We start from the raw sequence: 6,000 nt of genomic DNA on the forward strand, positions 1-6,000 counted from the left end.
TCCTTAATTATATATTTTGTTAAAACGATAGAAAAAAATTTAGAAAAGTTCAAATAAAACAAGTTAATAAATCTATAATATATATAAACGAAAACCCTAAAATCTGTTGAGTCGGATTTATGAAAAGAAAGATTGGAATCTTCTCAACCTCCTCAGGAAATGGCTAAGTATGGACTTCGAGCAAGCCTAGACGATCGAGCATGGTTTTACTACTTCGAGCAAGGTCTTCAGAACCTTAATTGATTAATTCTTCTAAGTGTTAAGGCTTCGAGCAAACTACACTTTAACGAGCAAGAGTATTCTTCTATCGAGCATGGATTGCCAATCGAGCAAACAGCTTGATCATACAAGTTTTAACCAAGTGTTACGAGCACAGGATGATCGAGCACATGGGGACAAGCATGGATGCAATAAGAAGATGTCACGTGATCAAAGCACGGACTTCGAGCACAGTTCAGTTCCCGAGCAAGAATTACTTCCGAGCATGCTAAAGATTGCTGAATAAGTATAACTGAAGACATCAAGAAGAATGAGCTTGCTCGATGGACTAGTTTGAGCAAAACATGGACCAGTCAAGAAGGATGAAGTCTGCTGGAAGGGAATATCTTCACTGAAGATATTCTAAGTAAAGTATTGTGACATTTAAGCCAAAACAAGGTACACCTCAGTACGTATTTACCGATTAAGCAAATAAACGCCTTTTGCGTAACAGACGAACGATTAACCGAACGGGTCGGGTTATGACCCAGATATCTCGGGGGGGGCATCTATAATTGATATAAGATCTATACAAGCTAAAATATTAGAAATATGGTCTTAGTTTGAGAGCAAACAAGTTAAACGAAAATATGCTCGTTTAACTACCCGCTATAGATTTAAACGCGAAAGATAGTTACAAACCAAGCATTGTATCATCCGTTAAGCCAAAAAAGACTTACCAAACACTTACTTGAAATGTTTTAAACGATCCGTGAAAATATTTTTTATTTTTAAAAACATATAGTATGTTTTTATAATTTTACACAAAACTAGCCGAAAAACACTTGTTTTCGCGTTGTTTAACGCACCTGATAAGTTTTTCGCGCCAAAAACCGAACCCGAACTAAATTTGGACCGGGCTTTTCGTATTTAGGCTTGAGAAACCAGATCATTGGGCCAAAACAGCCCATCATGGGCCCAATCTTTCTTCCGATCGGCCAGCCCAACCCACCCCCCCCCCCCCATTTTTTTTATAAAACTTATTCCACAAGCTTGGTTATTCATTTTGGTTTATAAAAGTTGAGGTCCAAGCAGTTGCAAGCTGAATTTCCAGAAATCCTTCAAACCCTAAGGTAAGGGGCTTAAATAAGTAGCTTTTGTACTTGTTTAACCTTGATTAATACCATAGAAACATGTCTTGGTTACTAAAAATCATTCCTAACCGTGTAAAAATCCTAAAAATGGTCCATAAACATGTTTTGATCATAAACACGGTAAGGAACCTGTTTTGATAGTTTTTTTTGGCCATAAACACGGATTAAAGGGTTGAAACGGCGTTTTTACGGTTCAAAAGTTCGTTTTTGTGCACTAGCCGAAACCCTAAGTTACGGGCTGTTATGTTGATGAAAAATTGCTTGGTTTGTGATATAGGACTTGTACCTAGCTTTCTTAGAAGCACAAGAACTTGAAAACTTGATTAAAAAGTCGGAAACGAGCCAAACCCGCTAAGGTAATGCCGAAACACTCGCTTACGGGCACTTTGTGATGTGCATATTTTTAGGCCTTAAAATTTTGCAGGGACATCAGGGACCATGTAAATGAGTCCCTGTTCAAATTTGGTAATTTTTCGACCATCCGAGAATATTTGGCGAATTTATTACCGAATTAGAACGTTTATTTGGGAAAAATAGCTAAAATACTTCAAAAATTATGAAATTTTTCTGGGAACTCAGATTTGATGTATTTTGGTCACATATGAATTTTGGTATCATTTGTAGAAGTCTAAAGGTATTTTGTGTATATGCGTTCGTGTGAATTTTTATAGCCGAATTTGGGCCGAAAAAAATATCGCACGAACTTTTTACATTCTAAAATTGATACAGGTTGGTTTGAGACATAAATTGAGCATTCAGGAATTTTTGTGGAATTTTTGGAAATTTTTGGAAATTTTTTGGGATAAACGGACGATTTTCAGGCGAAATATAGCTGATAAAATAAATTTTTATAAATTAATAAATCAATAAATAAATTCCAGAAATATTTTTATAAAAATCTAAATATTTTAATTGATAATTGGTTAAATTTTCATAATTTAATGATTAACGGTTAATTAATTATGCTAATTTGAATATTAAACAAATTCAGTTTTTATAAAAACCGGCAAGTTTGCGACTAGCGAATCTGCGGGAATATCAAAACACCAAGAGTGATCAAAAATCATATTTTTGGATTAATTAAGTAAAAACGAACTTTTCTATGAAAAACCTGGACAATCCGGATAGATTGTGCACGTTTCTTCTTAAATCAAACTAAATAAACGAAAACATGCCCCGTGGCTAATCCGGGACCCCAGTATGTGATCTTTCTTTATAACTTAATTATTTTGTTAACCAATACATTTACCTAATCTTATTTTCCCATAACTGTTTTCTGAACGCGTAAACGAACAACTTGGCCCAGCTGGGAAAACGGGAATCTGAGCCAAGTTCGGTTTTAAGTATTAGACATTGAACAACATCACAACCTAAGCCTATTGCCACTTTCTGGGCATTCCAGATATACCCAGATTAGTTATACAGCGCAGTTTAGTATTGAGATTATAATATTATTAAAATATTAATATTATTATAATATTGATTATAGGAACTAATGATAAGCGGACCGAACAAACCACGAGCTGATATAGTACTGATTATCTACTAAACCGTGAGTTTCATGACCCCACTTTTAAACTGTTTTACGAACTTTTGGGGTGAAAAGCATGTTTGATTACATATACATACCTGAAACATGTATTGATGTGAATTATCTAAGTGCTAACACACGAAACTCCCCACGATCACAGTGATTAACTTCGAGCCGGTGGCTTGTGAATAGTACTATTGGTTTGACAAACCCAAACGGAATCGGCCTGGTTGCCGTGTCACATAGCGCCGTTTGCACATGACCATAGTTATACAAACAGGCTATGTAGTGTTAGACAAGCTACCGGGGCATGTTGTGGGCGGAAAGGGGCCACAGTGGTTGATGGAGCGTGGAAATGGATGCACGCAGCACATACAGTCAAGGATTCACTGTAGCTTAGCATAATTACTTCATTTACATACATACATACATACTCATTTCATGATTACAAGTGTTGACTTGTGAATACTCATTACTGTTTTCTTGAAACTCGTGAAACTCACCAACTCTAGTAGTTGACCCGTTTTAAACTGCTTTTCAGGTGTACCTAAATCGGAATGATTGGTGATCTGTTACTTGCCCAAGGTGTGTGGTTGATTCTATGTGAATAGAGGCATGGGTGTTAGTAGTAAGAACGTATAGTTAACGAACCAGTTTTGTTTGTATCGCCTAGACTGTAAAACAATGATAGAACAAAGAAATGTAATATATTGTAAATTAGTTTGTAATGTTTCTTTATAAACAATGTGTTGATACCAGAGGTGTCTGTTACATTCCCGTTTTACGCTTCCGCATTGTGCTAGTCGGGGTGTGACAAGTATGCTCGAGGACATACATCGACCATACCTAGCATAGTGAGCTTGCTCGAGCAAGATTGTTATCTTGCTCGATGACTCAGCACTTGTATTATTTTGTATTTCATTATGTAATGATTAAGAACTTCTAGAAGGAATGTCAAGGTCTATAAATAGGGGTCCTAGGATACCGTTTAGGACACGGATTTCCAGACGGAATACAGGCTGGCACACACTGAATACGAAAAACATTCCAAAGAATATTCTCTTTGTTTTCTCGTACAATCGCCGCCGCCATCACACAAAATCCTAGACATTCCTTTCACTATTCCATTAATGATGTATTTATTACAGTGAATCTTTGTCTATTGAATGAGCTTTTATTGACCATCTATTACTGTTTTGTGTTTATTATTCACACTCGTTCGTTCCTACTCACTATTCCATTAATGATGTATTGGGTTTTTTTTATTATTGGAGCCCGGCTCCCCTCCCTCTCCATCCTTTCTCTTTTTTTATTTTATATCTCACCCTCACCCTCACCCTCACCCTCACCCTTATGATCTTCATTCAACCAACAACATAACAACACAATTTTTAGTATATATACCCACAATGTCGTGGTTCAACCATTTTTTTCTGGAGTCGAACGACGAGGAGCCGGGTTACGCCGCTAACAATCAGCCTGACAGGTTGAACGAGGTGGTGTCGTGTTGTTGTCGGTCCAATAGAGGCTCGTTTTTGGATGCTCGGAAGTGGGAGTTTGAAATTCGAAAACAATAATGGGGCAGATGTGATGTTATAAGGGGTTTAATACGCCACGTATAGCGCTATACGCGGCGTATTATGCCTGGTATTATTATTATTATTTGTTTATTAATATTATTTATGTATTAATATTATTTTATTAATATTATTTATTATTATTATTATTATTTATTATTATGATTTATTATTGTTATTATTTATTTATTAATATTATTTATTATTATTATTGTTATTTATTATTATTATTATTATTATTTATGAAAATTGACAGCATGGGAGGAGAAAAGCGTTGTTATTTGTATTATTGTCAAACCAACATTGTCAAACAATTTTTAATGTATGTGTGTGTGTATCTATCTATATATATATATATATATATATATATATATATATATATATATATATATATATATATATATATACACACACACACACATTGATACATTGTATTGTCTAAATATGTGTGTGTGTGTGTCTATACATATACGTTGATATAAATGATATTACGACGAGCTGTCTAGATGTACGGTAGAGGGTGCCTTGTGCCAACCCTGGCGTATCTGGATGTACTCGTCGCTGTTCGTATAGTGTTTTCCATTCGAGCGCTGCTGGTTCGGCGCCCAATTACGGTCCGGCGTCGGCAGCTGGAAATCCCCTTCCAGTTTGATATGTATCCAGTGATCACCTCCCCAGTTAGCGATGCCTATAACCACTGGATTCGGAATCAAGTCAGGACTGAGTCTCAACGGGAAGTAACATTCGGTGTCATTGCCGTGTAGGTTGACTAACACACATCCATATGTTTCAGCAACCACGTGCACGTGAGCGGGTACGCCGAACTAACGACTCGGCTGCGCCAGTTTGACCGTGTCGAAGTATGGAAGGCTGGAACGAACCCTATCATACATGCCATTATCCTCTCTCTTGAACATCGCCCTCCACCACTCTTCGTTCGTGTCCAGCTCGTTCAGTATTGCACACCTAACATCCTGCCAGTGTTTCTCATGCCTCCCTAAACCTACGGCATTTCTCGGAAGCCGCAGTTACCGTCTTGGCGTACGCCTTTGATGTCTGAGACGAACGGCTATGCCCAGCTGGGAATGAGGCTCTTAAACATTTATATCACCGGTACTTGCGCTGGCAAAACCATTAAAGAAAACCATAGGTGAGCTCCCGTAGGTTTCGATGTCCTATGTTGCATGCCCGGAATTTAAACCGTGACGATGACTGGGACAACGAACGAGGCAGCGAGGAGGGGTGGGGGTTTCTTGTATGGGCATTTGTGAAGAGGAGGAGGTGTAGGATTTGTGTCTCGGGAGATTTGGAGATGGTGTGTAGGGTGTGTATGAGCTGTGTCTCGGGGGATCTGGTTTTTTGGGACGCCCCCGAGGATCCTCTCTTTTTTCGGGCTCCTTCTTTTTAGATCTCCCTGGATTAGCAGATATGATATTGGAGAAAAAACTTTTCTTTTGTTTAGGGTCCTCTATGGACAAAAGCGTATCTCTGATATCCCGTAGACCTGTTTCATAGTCTGGCTTTTCGTTCTGCAGATAGG

This window comes from Bidens hawaiensis, unplaced genomic scaffold, assembly GCF_021521415.1.
Source record: "Bidens hawaiensis isolate Kalapana, Puna unplaced genomic scaffold, B.hawaiensis_p1.1 tig00045723_1, whole genome shotgun sequence".
Classification (NCBI taxonomy): Eukaryota; Viridiplantae; Streptophyta; class Magnoliopsida; order Asterales; family Asteraceae; genus Bidens; species Bidens hawaiensis.